This window comes from Triticum aestivum, chromosome 5A (genome assembly GCF_018294505.1).
Source record: "Triticum aestivum cultivar Chinese Spring chromosome 5A, IWGSC CS RefSeq v2.1, whole genome shotgun sequence".
NCBI classification, from domain to species: domain Eukaryota; kingdom Viridiplantae; phylum Streptophyta; class Magnoliopsida; order Poales; family Poaceae; genus Triticum; species Triticum aestivum.
This window is the reverse complement of record NC_057806.1, coordinates 486,033,032-486,042,252: the sequence shown is the minus strand read 5'-3', so window position 1 is coordinate 486,042,252 and position 9,221 is coordinate 486,033,032.

The following is a 9,221-nucleotide window of genomic DNA, read 5'->3' as shown; positions in this document are numbered from 1 at the left end:
CGGGGCAACCTCGATCTCACGCAGGACGGGGTCAACACGAATCGGCTTCCGCTGGCTTGGACGTGGTGCGGGAGACAGGCGCCGCGGCGCAAAGGCGCGCTATCGATGTGGTGGGCGTCACGGCACGGTGGTGAGTGGTGCACGCGGAGGTGGCTGGTCTTCGGCCAGATCTCATGGGTGTCAACTTTCACGGCCCGGGCCGACAGCGGCGTGGCTCCGTCCTCTCGCACGGCGGCTGTAGTGCACGCGGGCCTGGGTGATGCGGCCAACCGCTGCGGGGGCTGGCCTGAATCCACCCGTGCATGTGGTGCTTGCTCGACGCTGGCGGCTTGGTGGTGATGGTGGTATAGCGTGCCAACCGGATCTGACGCTTTGTTTCCGGCGGGCGACGCGGGTTGGGGCACTGGCCCTGCGTGGCTGCTGCTCTGGCTGTGGGTGGCGGTGGTGAGGTGGCTCAACCCTCTGGGTATGGAGGCTTCCATTCGCCGAGCCGGCATCACGACAGCTCAGCGGGCCGGCTGCGGCTGCGGCGGCGGCTGGCTTTCCGGCGTCGGCTCGTTTGTAGGTGGCCCGTTTCAACCTTCGATCCCTCTCTTCGTCATCCGGTCGCTACCTTTGTCGAAGGGCTGGCCTTCCACCAGCCTCGATGCATCACCCATTTCGCGCTCGGCAGCAGGACCGAGCTCGTCTCACGCCCGGCAGCAGGACCGGCCCCGTCTCGCGCTCGACAACTGGATCGACCTCGTCTCGCGCCGGTGTCGTAGGACAGGTCGATGGAGGCCAGTTTTGGCCGGCCTATTGTGTCTCGGTGTTGGGGGCTGCCCAAGGGTGCAAAGGGCGGGTCATTTCCGCTCGTATCTTTGGTTGGGGTAAGAGACGGGTCTCTAGTGAGGTGGTATCAATGTCTTGGATGTCGGGGCGCCAACCCTGGTGGTAGTTCTGCGGTGATGCCTAGTGGCCATGGCCGTGTGGGTGGCGTGGTCACCGGGGTGTGGCGTTCGGTGGCGGTTAGTGTTGGCCGGGATGAAAACCTGATCTATCCTAACGGACCGGCGGCGGCATAGCTCGTTTCCTTCTTGAAGGTGTCGTCGCGGCTCTCATTGGTCGTCTTGTTGCTCTGAGAGAAACTATGATCGATCCTCGGGTCGGGCGATGGCGGCGCTTTGGTGTCGCAACTTTCTTGATGGCGCCGCCTTGGAGCACACAGTTTGTTGTATGCGGCTTCATCTCTTCGCGGTAGCGTTCTCACGTGGAGGACCCCGATTGCTCTTGTAGTGCTAGGGGTGGTATTGCTGCGCTCAGCACCTATGTATCCTGCCTTGAGTGCGTGCGTGTGTTATGGTGGCAAGCGTTTGTACTTGGGTTGTGGTTGATCGTTGCTTTATATATAAAGCTGGGGTGAAAGCCTTTTTCGGTAACGTGTTCTCTGCAGGAACGAGCACAGGCAAAGGTGAGGCCGGAAAGACTGAAATAAATCTAGAAAAATGCAAGCATCAATGTTAAGCTTAGGACTTGAATCCTGATAGGAGGAGGATACCATTGTCTTCCTAATCATCCAACCACATATACTATTCGTTTGAATTTGATATTTTTTGTAGGTCATAGATGATCATATATTTTTAGTGCTTTGCAAGTCCACATGATATAGAATGACTAACTTATATGAACTCTAAAAAAAATCTACTCCCTCCATCCTGGTTTGTATAGACTTGCAAGCATTTTAAAAAAATGGCCATAATTTAGTTAATAGAACAATATTCTAGAGAAATTATACCACTGAGAATTTCTCTATAATGTGAATGTAATGATTTTTTATTACACTAGGATAAAGGCCCGTGTGTTGCAACGGGAGAATATCACACACTCTAGCCCTAATAATAGTGTCTCAAGAGTCAAGACCTTCACTCCTCAGCGACGCGAACTTCTATCTGATGGTGCCCAGAAAAGGAACGCTTTAGTGACAAGCGATAACTGGATCGTCAATAAAGACGTGGTGGCATATCATGCACTACACACATCTTGTACACGTTCTCCACAAGCAGGGGCGGAGACACGGGATGCGAGCAGGGTCAGACACCCCCCATCGCCTCGCCCCCCTGTGAGGTTGGGGGGTTTCGTTACAGGCAGTAATACCATTTAATCATGCTAATGACGTCGCAACTTTCCAGCCCAAAGGCCCAATATGAGAAAAGGCATAACTTAATCACTAGTTGTACGCACGCATCAGAAAAATCGGATTATGTGCAGCCGTTGGATCAAGCAGGAAAATTTCATATCCTTCCCGTAATTACATTTGTGGCTTCTAGGTCTGGTGGCGCCCGACGGAAGTCCCTGCGCCGTCGCCTCTCGCCGCTATCCGCCGTTATCGAGGATGAGCCGCAGAGGGCAGTCAAGTACTCCACTCCAGCAGTACCTGAATCCACGAGAGACATGGCTGCTTGTCTGCTTCACCGGCCGCCATCATACATCAACAGGTTAACTTCAAGGAATTAAGTTGAATCTTTATGAATCACGATTATACATTCTTTGAACTAAAGTTAAGTTACTAGTTAGATGCAGTAAGGTTGTGATTTAGAAATCTAATTTCACTTATTGCTTAATGTTTCAATAATTGAAGGGTGAGGAGGAAGAATATGTTGGAAATATTAGTACTTTTCCGATTAGACTTATCCACGAGTGAACAGTAAGCATGGCATAAAAGGTATGCATCTCATAGCGATACCTAAGCATACTAGCACGTGCAGAACATAGAATCGAACCTTCTATGAGCAGCACATATATGTCTAGCATAAGTACGAGTAAACGAGGGATGAACAGACCATACCCTCCGGTTGGCTAGGCCAACGACGCGGCTGCAGCAGTAGCCTCGGCGTCATCTGTGACCTTCTTCTTAGCGGCGGCGTCGTCGGCCATGGTGTCGACGCAGAGGAAGTAGTGAAAGTAGACGCGAACAGAGTTGGGGACGGATCGGGAGCAGTCGCGTCGAGACGCTCCCCAAAAACCTTATTGCCATTCTCCCGGGCAGGATCTTGAACGACAGGGTTCCGGAGGCACCTGATCTCCCGACCAGCCGTGCATGCGGTCGTCGGGATGGGATCGCCGGAGGCAGCACAGAGTGAAGAACAGTAGATGACGGCTAGGTCACGCGAGAGGGAGTGAGTGAACCGAACTAGGTTACTTCACTGGCCAGAGCCTTCTTATATAGTCCGTAAGGAAGAAAGTCGCGAGCCTCGTCGTGGGCCTTGCCGAGGCCCACGACTCCCGGCAAGGGAGTCGTTGTTCCCGACAAGGGTCAGCAAGGGAGTCGACGAATACGCGGGTCCTGGCAAGGGAGTCGACGACTCGTTAATTAATCTCTGATTAATTAATTCATTCCTGAGCGGCAAAAATAAGCTTCGGCTCGGCTCATTCCCGCAACCCGCGTCGCGCGCGCGTCGTGACTAGGCGAGGCGGGCAGCGGAGGAGGAGGAGCGCGCGTGTACCACTCCTCTTCCCAAGCTCCCAATGGCAAGTGGTAGAGCAGTCCTTATAAAGGGGTCTCAACTCTCCTCAACTAGCAAGGTAGGACTAAACTTCCCACCACCTGCCATCTCATACATGGGCCTCAAGATTAACCAGGGATTAGTGTCTTATATGGGCCTAAGCCCATCCATAATCCAACAATCCCCCACCAGATTTCGAGGCATATAAGTTTGTCAACTATTCCAAACAATGTTTGATATACCAGAATTTTTAGTGGAAACTGTTAAGTTGAACTTCCACCTAGAACAACAGGATTAGACTTCTTCACAACTAAACAATGGACTATGCCTTGAATTATTAGTTTGGCGTGCAGAAGTTTCGCCTATTGTCAGCTGATACATGCTAAACCCCACGGGTGGAGCTTATTAGTCATACTCTGTACCTTCTCATGAGCTTAATAGAGATTACCCAATCTCATAGACTGTGACCAGCAGTCGGGCTCACATAGGTGTGTTCCTCCAAAGAATGCTCTGTAGGTTAGCATCTTGCTTACACAAGCTTTGGAACACATTAAGACAAAAGTCAGCCTGCCTTACAGAATTGAGAGTATTGTGCATCTCCAACGGAGTGGGTTAATTAAGGATACTCTCCTCAGTTGACCGTTGTATTGTTTTCCCATATCCTAATTCACGGGATCTCCGATCACATAGGTTGGGTTAGCCCCATGGCAACTTACGTGGCTCTCATACCCGTCTCCCTCGATGCATTTTCTATCACAATCCGTGATAGCCCTTTCGTAAAAGGGTCTGCCAGATTCTTAGCCGTCTGGATGTAATTCAACGCAATTAATCCGGAGTTTCTTGATTTTCTGACAGATTTCAATCTTCTTCTTATGTGCTTTGTGGATTTCATGTTGTCCTTTGAACTCTTAGCCTTGGCAATCACTGTTTGATTGTCACAGTTCATAAGGACAGTCGGCACTGGTTTATCAACCACCGGCAAATCCATCAAAAGCTCTCGAAGCCATTCTGCTTCGACGCATGATGTGTCTAATGCTGTGAGTTCTGCTTCCATAGTCGATCTGGTTAAGATCGTCTGCTTGCAAGACTTCCAGGAAACAGCACCACCACCAAGTGTGAAGACATGTCCACTTGTGGCTTTCATCTCATCAACATCAGATATCCAATTCGAATCACTATACCCCTCAAGTACCGTCGGGTACCCAGAATAGTGAATTCCATAGTTCGCAGTACCTTGCAAATAACGCATCACTCGCTCAATAGCATGCCAGTGCACATCTCCCGGATTGGAAACAAACCGGCTCAGTTTGCACACAGCAAATGAGATGCCAGGACGAGTAGCACATGCTAGGTACATCAGTGAACCAACCACTTGAGAATATCTCAATTGATCTACAGCCGTGCCTTCGAACTTTCGAATCCGCACGCTAGGATCATATGATGTTGCAGAAGGTTTGCAGTTCGAATATCCAAAACGGCTCAAAATCTTCTCAGCATAGTGGGATTGCAAAAGTGTAATTCCACCCTCAGAATTTCTCAGTAGCTTTGTTCAGGATAACATCAGCCACACCCAGGTCCTTCATCTCAAAGTTGTGAGATAGAAAAGACTTGACCTCCTCAATGACCTTGAGGTGGGTCCCAAATATCAGTATGTCATCGACATACAGACACAGTATAACTCCTTCGCCCCCACCATAGAGATAGTATACACATTTGTCAGCTTCGTTCACAACAAAGCCAGCAGATGTCAGAGTAGTGTTGAACTTCTCATGCCATTTCTTAGGCGCTTGTTTCAGGCCATACAAAGATTTCACTAGCTTACACACCTTTCCTTCCTGACCATTTACTATAAAGCCATCCGGCTGTTGCATGTAAATTTCCTCGTCTAGCTCTCCGTTAAGGAAAGCCGTCTTAACGTCCATCTGATGAACGAGAAGACCATGCGAGGCAGCCAAAGCGAGTAACACTCAAATGGTTGTCAGTCTAGCCACAGGTGAATAAGTGTCAAAGAAATCATCTTCTTATTTCTGGGTATAACCCTTGGCCACAAGCCTAGCCTTGTACTTCTCAACAGTACCATCGGGCCTAAGCTTCCTTTTGAACACCCACTTACATCCTAATGGTCGACAACCATAAGGACGATCAGTGATCTCCCATGTCCCGTTAGCCAAGATGGAATCCATCTCACTACGGACCGCATCCTTCCAGTAGTCAGCATCCGGAGATGCATAAGCTTCTGAAATGGAGCTGGGAGTATCATCATCCACGAGGTACACGAGGAAATCATCACCAAAAGACTTTGCAGTCCTCTGTCTCTTGCTCCTAACAAGAGCTTCCTCGTCATCCTCCGTGGAACTCTTATCACTTTTATGTTCATAATATTCCATCGGAATAGCAGGTTCAGGAGTCTCATCAGATTCCAGTCTAGAATTGCTTTGCATATCTCTCATGGGGAAAATATCCTCAAAGAATGTAGCATCCCTAGACTCTATAATTGTACCGACCTTCTGGTCAGGTACCTCAGATTTCACCACTAGAAATCTATAGCCCACGCTATGCTTGGCATAGCCAAAAAAACACAGTCCACGGTCTTTGGTCCCAACTTGCGCTTTTTGATTATCGGCACGTTGACTTTCGCCAAACAGCCCCAAGTGCGCAAGTAAGAGAGTGTAGTTCTTTTCTTTTCCCATTGCTCATAGGGAGTAGTCTCATTATCCTTTGTGGGAACTTTATTCAGGACATGACAAGATGTCAATACAGCCTCCCCCCACCATCCCTTGGATAAACCCGATGTATCTAACATGGCATTAACCAAATCAGTTAGAGTACGGTTTTTCCGTTCGACAACCCCGTTTGACTGGGGTGAGTAGGGAGGCGTCCTCTCATGAATAATACCATGTTCCACACAGAATAAATCAAACTCATTAGAAAAGTACTCTCCATCATGATCAGACCGGACTCGTTTTATTTTCTTCTCAAGTTGGTTCTCAATTTCAGCCTTATAAACTTTAAAGTAGTGTAGAGCCTCATCCTTAGTATTTAACAAATACACATAGCAGAATCTAGTGGAATCATCAATCAGAGTCATGAAGTATTTATTTCCACCTTTAGTCAACACACCATTCATCTCACAGAGATCTGAATGTATGAGCTCTAGAGGTGTCAGGTGTCTCTCCTTCGCAAGCTTGTGAGGCTTACGAGGTTGCTTAGCTTGCACACATGCATGGCACTTAGAGCCTTTGGCTAAAGTGAAACTCGGGATTAAATCCATCTTAGCTAGCCGCGTCATACAACCGAAATTTATGTGACAAAGACGTGAATGCCAAACCTCAGATTCGTTCACATTAGAATGAATTTGGTTCACGACTTTATTACAGAAATCCTCCATGAAAAGGCGGAACAAACCACCACAATCATATCCTTTTCCAACAAATAGTCCATACCGAGATACAACTACTTTGTTAGACTCAAATACTAACTTAAACCCTTCTTTACATAGAAGGGAGCCACTAACGAGATTCTTCTTTATGGCAGGGACATGCTGCACGTTCTTCAGTTGCACGATCTTTCCCGAAGTAAACTTCAGATCTACCGTGCCAACACCATGAACAGAAGCATGCGAGCCATTCCCCATCAGGACGGAACAATCTCGTGCGACCTGGTAGAAAGAAAAGAAAGACACATCAGCACACACATGAATATTGGCCCCAGTGTCAATCCACCAATCGGTGGACTGACAGACTAAACGTATGGTAAACAGATTACCATACCCAGATGCTGCATCATTGTTGCTCAGAGTGACATTCACAGACTTGGAGTCCTGTGCTGGCTTCTTGTACTTGTTTGGGCACTTGTTTGCCCAATGTTCATCTGAACCACAAGTAAAGCAGCCATCTCTCTTTTTGTCTTTCTTCTTACCCTTTTTAAAGGTAGTATTCTGCTGGACAGAGTTCTTTCCCTTGAACTTGTGGAAGTTCTTCTGCACCACATTGGCGCTAGAAGAACCCTCTGTCCCTTTCACATGTGAGTCATTTGCTCTCGAGTTCTGCTCAACACTGAGATGACCAATGACATCCTCAACAGAGAATTCACGTCTCAAGTGCTTGAGAGAAGTAGCAAAGTTCCTCCAACTAGGAGGGAGTTTTGCAATAATGCAACCCGCGACAAACTTGTCCGGTAACTCACACTTCAGGAGCTCCAGCTCCTTAGCAATGCACTATATCTCATGAGCCTAGTCCAGTACAAAACGGTTATCAACCATCCTATAATCATGGAACTGCTCCATGGCATACAACTCACTGCCAGCATCAGTTGCGCCGAATTTGACTTCGAGCGCATCCCACAAATTTTTGGCAATGCCCATATGAATATAGGCGTCAACCAACTTGTCTCCAATCACACTCAGAACTGCTCCCAGAAAGATTATGGTTGCCTCCCTAAACGCCTCCTCCTGTTCAGGAGCAATCGTTTCTGTGAGGGACACACCACCAACCCAGAACACGTTCATCGCTGTGAGCCACAAGGTGGTCCTAATCAGCCAACCCTAAAATGGGTCCCGGTAAACTTTTCCAGTTTCAGAGTAGCAGCAAAGCCTTGAATTGGAAAGTGCCTAAAATAAGGTTTTTGGATTGTTGGAAATATTAGCACTTTTCCGATTAGACTTATCCACGAGTAAACAGTAAGCATGGCACAAAAGGTATGCATCTCATAGCGATACCTAAGCATACTAGTACGTGCAGAACATAGAATTGAACCTTCTATGAGCAACACATATACGGCTAGCATAAGTACGAGTAAACGAGGGATGAACAGATCATACCCTCCGGTTGGCCAGGCCAACGCGGCGGCTGCAGCAGCAGCCTTGGCGTCGTCTGTGGCCTTCTTCTTAGCGGCGGCGTCATCGGCCATGGTGTCGATGCAGAGGAAGTAGTGGAAGCAGAGACGAACAGAGTTGGGGACGGATCGGGAGCAGTCGCGTCGAGACGCTCCCCAAAAACCTTATTACCGTTCTCCCGGGCAGGATCTCGAACGACAGGGTTCCGGAGGCACCTACTCTCCCGACCAGCCGTGCACGCGGTCGTCGGGATGGGATCGCCGGAGGCAGCACAGAGTGAGGAACAGTAGATGACGGCTAGGTCACGCGAGAGGGAGTGAGTGAAACGAACTAGGTTACTTCACTGGCCAGAGCCTTCTTATATAGTCCGTAAGGAAGAAAGTCGTGGGCCTTGCCGAGGCCCACGACCGAGTCGGCCCATTCCCGGCAAGGGAGTCGTTGTTCCTGGAAAGGGAGTCGACGAATACGCGGGTTCCGGCAAGGGTCGCACCCTCGGCAAGGGAGTCGACGAATCCCGGCAACGAAAGTCAGCCCACAGTCCAACGTCTTGGACAGTAGCCCACATGTTAGCGACTCGTTAATTAATTTCTGATTAATTAATTCATTGCTGAGCGGCAAAAATAAGCTTCGGCTCATTCCCGCAACCCGCGGCATGCGCGCGTCATGGCGAGGCGGGCGGAGGAGGAGGAGGAGCGCGCGTGTACCACTCCTCTTCCCAAGCTCCCAATGGCAAGTGGTAGAGCAGCCCTTATAAAGGAGTCTCAACTCTTCTCAACTAGCAAGGTGGGACTAAACTTCCCACCACCTGCCATCTCATACATGGGCCTCAAGATTAACCAGGGATTAGTGTCTTATATGGGCCTAAGCCCATCCACAATCCAACAGAATAAACTAAAAATAGATTC